The sequence below is a fragment of the Vicugna pacos genome, chromosome 8 (genome assembly GCF_048564905.1).
Source record: "Vicugna pacos chromosome 8, VicPac4, whole genome shotgun sequence".
Taxonomy (NCBI): Eukaryota; Metazoa; Chordata; class Mammalia; order Artiodactyla; family Camelidae; genus Vicugna; species Vicugna pacos.
The window spans coordinates 17849329-17857165 of NC_132994.1; the positions used below are offsets into that span (position 1 = coordinate 17849329).

Sequence of the window (7837 nt, forward strand, 5' to 3'; positions counted from 1 at the left end):
TACTCTTGGGGTAAATAATGAGAAATTATGGAATATCCTTAATTCAAGGGACATAGGTATTGAGTACATTTTCAGTGTGTGCCTATAGAGCTGCAATTCAGGTAATTAATAGAAATATTAGTTTCATTTTGTGTTTTATTTTTATAATCAGCAACTATAATCTTTTTTCTCATTATAAAATATTTCAGGCATTCATGGAATACTATATCAAATCTCAAACAATCGTGTTCCTACCACATAAATTTTTTATAGTTTCAAATTCTACTATATTTCCTTCAGACATTAAAAAAACATAACTTTACAGATTATATTGATATTCTTTAGGTACTGTGGGCATGGAAGTGTGTGTAGATGCTGGTCACCCCAGCTATCAGGGATGGAGCAGAAGGAATTCTTGAGAAGGGCGGGATATAGCCCAGATCACCTCTAAGACCCTAATACTTTGGAAACTTCTCAGTGATGAGCTCATGTCTAAGTTGGTAAGGATGGTGAACTCTGCTAAATAAATACACCAGGTTCTTACAGTCTCACTACAAGGCTAAAAGCAAAGTTTGCACGCATCATTTGGAAATGATGCACTCCAACCACACGTGATGTTCTTAAGTGGGCCACCTTGCACACTGCAAGCCGGCAGCTAATGTGGTAGAAAATATCCTAGCCTTTTTGTCAGGTACAGTGTGGATTTTCCTTAGAGAGTGGAGGTAAAAACCACATGGGACTTAAAAGAGTCACAAAGAGATTTTTAGTAAATATTCATTCAATGACTGTGGGAGAATTCTGATACAGATTCAAGGCAGAGAACGTGGTACCTGAATCCTAAGACAGACCCTTCCTTCTGATGGAATTATATATACAAAGATCAGCAGTGTGGGAATCATAACCAGGTTTACTAGTGGCTGAGCAATCGTCCACTTATACTGTTACCACCCCACGTGCCCCGAGCAAGCTATCTTTGGTTAAATTGAACTGGAGCACGTGACTTAGGCTGAAGGCCAAAAAGGGGCCTCAAAGCTTCTTCCTAACAGGAAGGGCTTGCCTGTCATAGAGCCGGGAGAGCGGGAAGAGGATAAGGAGACCCCCCACCGGCCTGCCCTGGAAGGTGGGCCTTCCTCAGTGATCTGCAGCAAGTGGAAAATATGGTGCTCGTGGCTACCCAGCCCTTTTCGATGCATTGGCCCTGCCTGATGGTTTAGCAACTCTTCCTCTTAGATAAATGATCAAGTAACAAGGTGTGGAAAAAAGGGCTGGGGCATATAAGTCAAGGCGGAAAAAAGGGGCGGGAAAGAAAGTTCTGTCAACCGAGTGCTCCCCTCGACATTTCTCTCCCCATTTATGTAATCCGGAGCACTAGCCATCCGATCAATCTGAACAATAACTAATAACAGCCTCATTTTAGCAGCCCGACGTGGGCATGGACTCTGGACGGAGAACTTGTCATGCTCATCCCTGATTTTTCTTTGGTGAGCTTTAAAATTCTTAAGCTGGATCCAATTTCAGATAAGGCCTGAGGTTGAGGCGAGGTTCAGAAGTCACAAGGCTCCCTTCCGATTTCAGTGCAGGCACAGTTCCCTCCCATGCATGGTGGAAAAGTACCTGCCAGAGGGAAAATGTGAAATATTAGAAACCCTAGTGGCTAGGAACTAGGGTAAAGTCCCAGGCTGAAAAGTCTCTCTCCGTATTGCCGAGACTCCCAGTGATGGCAAAAATGAGTCTCAGGCAAAGCAGAAAAGGTTTGTGTCATGCACGTGACAATCAAACAAACCATCAAACATTTGCCTGGCCTGGGGTCATGGCATTCAGTCATCAGGGCAGAGGTGAATCTAACAACAGATCGACGAGAACAGAAAAACAATGAAAAGTAGTCAAGGGACACTGACTGCGTCTTTACGAAAACAGGGGCTTCCTCTTCTCGGGTCACGTTGCTCCTCTTCAGTCTAGATACCAGATGCCACTGCAGCAATGCCAGGTCCACACCACCACCACCACCATCACCGCTAGCCCCCTTAAGCCCTGGACTTCAGGTGATAATCAGTAGTGCTTCTACTTTACTTGGGTTGATGGTAACAGGAAAAAAAAAAATTAGTCCAGAAGCAAACAAAGCCACCTGGAAGGAAAGTAAAGCAGGGGGCTCTCTGTGATTGATTTACCCTCCCTGGATCTCTGGAACAGGTGTCCAGGACCCCCGGGCTTCTGCCACCTGGGTATCCCACAACCCCGGGCCCTCTAGGGCTGGCTTCCTTTGAAGGTGGTCATCCAAGTAGCACTCCTCCTCCTGTCCTGTTGCCCAACTGTGTGCCCATATCCATGCCCAGCCAGTCCTCCTGGTCCTCCCCATGCTCCCTGCTCTCTGCCTCTTGCCACTGAACTTCCTGATCACACATGGCAGCTTCCACCCCAGCAGGCATCATAACATCATACTCAGCTTACTCGCTGCCTCTCCACTTGGGCTTTGAGTGTTTCTTCTAGACTAATTTCCTGAGAGCAGTATTTTTAAAGAGTTGTGATAAATGCAGAAATGCAGCATCCTGTCCTACTCAGCGTCTCTGGCGGTGGGGCCTGGGAGTTAGCACTTTACCCCATCCTCCCAGTGATGACAAGATGAATAGAAGTGGGAGAAGGCTGGCCTGGGGATGGCTGTGGTTCCCCCACCCATGTTCCATGTTCGGTGATGCAGGCTGCACCACACTGACTGCTGTCAAACACATTGACTGTTCTGGAGCTGAAGGGCTGTTCCCAAAGCTGCTATGAGCCTAGGGGACAGTTTCTTGAGATAAATATTCCTTGTGACTTTGATGATCCTTTCTCTTCTTAGCATTAGCTCTGAGTATTTATCTCATTTGGGTGTTATGAATGAAAAGCTTGTTTTCCCCTCCTTAAGTTCATATGTTGAACCCCAGTGTGGTTTCAGTGAGAGTGAAGATGGAGCCTCTAAGGAAGTAATGAACATCAAATGAGGTCATAATGGTGGGGCCCCTATCCAATAGGATTAGTGTCCTTGAAAGAAGAAACACCAGGGGGTGGAGGATATAGCTCAGTGGTAGAGTGTGTGTTTAGCATACACGAGGTCCTGGGTTCAAGCCCCAGTACCTCTACTAATAAACAAATAAAAAAGAAACACCAGAGAGCTCATTTGCTGTCTCTTTCCTTGCTCACACACAGAGGAAAGGTCATGTGGTCATGCAGGAAGAAGGAAACCATCTAAAAGCCTGGAAGACAACTCTCACTAGGGACCGAATTCATAGAGACCTTGATCTTGGACTTCCAGCTTCCAGAACTGTGAGATTTAAATGTCCGTAGTTTAAGCCATCCACTCTATGGTATTTTTTAATGGCAGCCTGAGCAGATTAGCACACCAAGCATATTCTTGAGTATATTTATTGAGCACTTGCTATGTGCCAGGCAGTGCATTAAAGGCTTTCCATGTATCAATTTATTTATCCTTATAACAGCTCTACAGAACAGCTATTACCAATATGTCTGTTTTTCAGATGAAGGAACAGGCTCAGAGAGGGAAAGAACTTGCTCAAGTTAACACAGCTTGTGAGTGGCTGGGGTTGGGATTTGAACCCAAATTTCTTACTATACTCCGTTCTATTCTCTCTCCCCAGGGATCTGGATCATAAATACTGAGCAAATGAAATCATGGAATCCTATCATTTTCAAAGTACTTTTAAACTAAAGATTCCTTTAATTATTCTTCCTCACCCATCATTCATCAACATGTATTTTGATACATTACTAATCTGTAAATTGATGTGCAATCCATAGCTTTCAATGGCTTTTTGAAATACTGAAACTAACTCATAAGCTTTTACTGTTTCCTTTAAGCTCCCAGTAGTTTGAAAACCTAATTATCACCCTCATTTTACAAATGAGGAAGCAGAAATCCAGAGAGGATAGTGGCTTGCAAGTTGGAGTGAGGAACAGACCTCAGGTTTCCTCCTTCCTATCCAAGAGCTTGGAATCCAAGCTTGGTGTTGTGCTAAATCAATCAGTCCATCATTTAAGTTGTCACTGACACGTACTTATGTCTGGTAGACAAGACTATGTGGAGGGAACAGAAAAAATGTGGAAGCTAGCTATAGCTTCTGTATTCAATAAATTTACAGTCTTTGGGGGGAAACAAGACTTCGACATAAAAGGCAATTACATAAAATCACCAGATAGCATGTTTCTCAAGCTGTGTTTCTCATCCTTGGTTGCACATCAGAATTACCCAGGGAGCTTTCAAAAGCTCCAAATTCTCCAGAATAAGAATTTCCAGGGGTAGGAGACTGAGTATATGTATTATTGAAAAATACCCACCAGTCAGGGTTGAGAACCACAGTTGCAAAGTAACATATTTTACAACAGGGACTGCAGATGCTTCAGGAGTAAAGGCAAGGTCAAGGTGGGCTAGAGGGTCAGGGAACCTCTTGAGGAATAGAGAAGCCTTGGGGTGGATGGAGAGGGTTTTGCTCAGAGGAGACGGGCTTCGGGGAAACCAAAGAGCAATTCTAGGAAGGATACGGCCTAAGAAGAGAGAGGAGCAGGTGGGGATGTTGAGCTGCCAGTTTGACCAGGAGTTCCGGGAGGTAGGAGTGGAAGGGGAGGGTGCCGTCTGAGTAGGGGGTCTTCAAAGTGAGTCAGAGCAGCTCATTTTCTAAATTAATCCATGTCCGTGGGTTCTTGAATAAAGATCTTATATTAAGAGATGCATAACATTAACCGATCATGGAGGAAATTTCTTTCAAATGTCCAGGGTATCCATGATCTTGCAGAAGCTACCGCTTGGGCTGGAGGAAACCCAGTCCAATTAGTTTAAAAGGAGAGACTTCACTCTCTCTGGAAAAAGGGAGGCATTGGATTCTCAGATGAGAGGACTGGCATGGGGAAAATGAATTTAGGAGAAAATGGGAGGCAGAGGCAACTGGCCCCCGTAGTCCACAGCGCCCCGAAGCCGTGTGTGAGAAGGAAGGATAGTAGGTGCAGCGGAAGAGTTAGACACGGAGAGCAAAGGGCAGCTTCCTGGGGCTGCACAGGGCGGGGCTCTGCTTGACAGTGAGTGACCAGGGTGCACCCATGAGGCAATTCTGCACTCGCTTAGGGTGAGCCTCCCGGGCCTCTCTGGGGGGCTGGGCTGTGTCTCCTGCACCTCCCACTGGGGGGCTCCACTGAGGTGTGGCTTGCTTGGCTACAATAGCAGCAGCAGGTGCGGATTCTCTGGGAAACAGGCATGTTCTTCAGGAGCTCCCAGTGCCGTGCTGGCCCCTGGGGAGCTACTGGCAATGAAGAAAGAGGGAGATGCTCCAGGTACTGTCCCATCTTTGGAACCAGAGGGAGAAATTTACAGGGGTTGAGATATATCATCTTGCACCTTGACCATACCTCTTGGCTAGTGCTTGAGGAAAGCTTGTCGTGACTGGTTTTATGGATGGTAACTTTGGGTGCCGAGTATAAGCGGGAATGAGGGTGGTGAGACAAGCCGGGATGCTGGGAAGTGATGAGGCCTGGATGAAGGCAGAAGGCAGTGGGGATGCAGATGTAGGAGAAGAACAAAGCGACTCCCTTTTAACATGAAAAGTGACACAGGATAGACCAAATGGGGTACACAGGCATGCACAAACCTCGAGTAAATATGTATGTATGTTTACTAACGTTTTATACATTTGTTCAGGACTTCTGAACCCCACTGGCTTTTAGGCTCCTATGGTGTGATGGAGACCCAGGATTGAGAGTCTTCTTTGCTCTGGCTCAGAAGATCTCTGAACTAGGATGGGGTATTAGCGAGCACTGGGTCAGCTTTCCAGTGCCAGGCCCAGGACGAGCAAGGCATTTTGCTGCCCATGTCGGGAAAAGACTGACTTTGGAGGAAAAGAGCTTGGATGCTGGAAAGCAAAAATGTGTTGTACCAACAGAGGTGGATTTACCTTGATGCTAACAAAGCTCAGACTTTAGGGTCTCTTTTGTTTTTTTTTTTAAAAAAAATGGGACAGGTAATTAGATTTATTTATATTTACTTTAATAGAGGCACTGGGGATGGAACCCAGGGCCTTGTGCATGCTAAGCATGCGCTCTGCCACTGAGCTGCACCCTCCCCCCTCAGGGCGTCTCTCTTGAACAAGCCTCATCCAAAGCCTCATATTTATTTTCTATTTGTAATTTTGTACTTTTTTATAAAGAAGGTCCCCAAATTTTACAAGCCTCATGCCCCCCATCCTGGATCAGCCCCCCGTCACCCATTAGCACTGTCTCTGATGTCCTCATACCTCAAAGTAGGTTTTTGCCCCCCACCACTTTTGGGGGGGAGTAATTAAAATGTTTTTTTAATTTATAGTTTTATTTAAGCAACTATTTTATTTTGGGCTTTTTTGGGGGGGGTGGTAATTAAGTTTACTTATTTATTAATTTTTTAATGGGGGTACTGGGGATCGAACCTAGGACCTCGTGCATGCTAAGCACCCACTCTGCCACTGAGCTGTACTCACCCCTGTGCCCACTACCACTTGTTATGCCCTGTATTGCTGTTAAGAAATCAGCTATCAGCTCGATCAGTGCTCCCACCTGTCACAACTCCAGGGGCCCATTTGCACTCTAGTTGGGAGTCCCTGGAGGTGTGCAGTGTCTGTGTGTCTTTTTTGCCTGCATGTTAGTTTGTTTTTGTCTTTGATGGTCTTCAGTTTCATGATGGGTACCTAGGTGTGACTTTCTTTATTCCACATGGCATTTATTGCGCTTTGTCAATCAGTCAATCAGTATCTCTCATCAGTTACTGAATCTCTCTGTATCAGTGAATCTCTCTAACAAAATTCCACTCATACTGGGGAGTTGGACAGATATAACCTGGGGGTTAAAATACAAATCCCAGCTGACCTAGGAAACAAAATAATTTTTAAATGAAGGGGGGAGATGAAACAATTAAGCATTCGGCATCTACAATTCCACGAATGGGTACAGTGCTAGGACTTCCTTGCATGGGTTGCTTGGATAAGGGAGGCTCATTCTTTTTGCAGAAATCTGAGTCCCTCTCTCATCTCTCAGACCTGCCTAAGGCCCAGGCCCCCCGGGGAGTTAATGAAGACCAGATCTTCCCTCCTGCATGAGATGGTGCTGGAGAAAAAACCAGGAATAACAGGCGTGTGTGCAGGTCCCAGAAAAATCAGGCAGAGAGTGGACTGACAGAGATTTTTCTCCCTGGGATACAGGCGATGTGAAGCTCCCTCTGGTATGAAACTGGGCGTCACTTAGTTTCCCGATGTTCTTCACTACCTGCCCTCCGGGACAACAGATAGGATGAATGCAGCCTTCCCCAAATGACAGAGCTGATCATCGCCTGCGGTTTCGCTAGGTAGGATCGGAAGGATCAGAGCCAGCCAGGCCGTAGTTGGCGGCCAAGCTCTTCTTGGGGGCATCTTGCTCAGAAGTTGGGGCTGTAATCTCATGCTGGTCCCCAGAATTCATGGCACCTTGTCTCCTTCCTCAGTTTACAGTTTTACCTCCTTCTAACCAGCATCAATCCCAGAGCTCCAGTCCCGGGATAGAACAGACTCCAAAGTTTATTTAGTATCGCACATGAGCAAGTGCTCAGTAAGTGCTAACGGATAAGGTGAAAGATCATGAAATGGGAGAAAATAGTTTTGGGGGCACTGTCTCAAATAGCTGCAATCTCCACCCTCTACTAGGAAATAATAACAACGATAATAACACAAGGATTCTCGGAAAACAAAGAGGTGGGCCGAGATAGCTTTGCACTCAGGAAGCCGCAGACTGAGACGGCCGCTGTGGAATTCCATTATGTTCACCTGTTGCCCTTGGAGGGCGATGACGGCCAATGGCAGCTTTAAAACCATGGCAAGGT

The 7837-nt window shown here is 45.9% G+C and overlaps 1 long non-coding RNA gene across 1 annotated transcript; it reads right to left on the reverse strand.

The window, feature by feature from the left end:
* Nucleotides 1-1313: 1313 nt before the first annotated feature.
* Nucleotides 1314-2883, reverse strand: LOC140697839 (uncharacterized). The gene is made up of 3 exons (XR_012075206.1): nt 2428-2883; nt 1878-2048; nt 1314-1593 (listed from the first exon to the last, which is right to left on the reverse strand). It is a non-coding gene; the product is annotated as an uncharacterized lncRNA (long non-coding RNA).
* Between the last annotated feature and the right edge of the window lie 4954 nt (nt 2884-7837).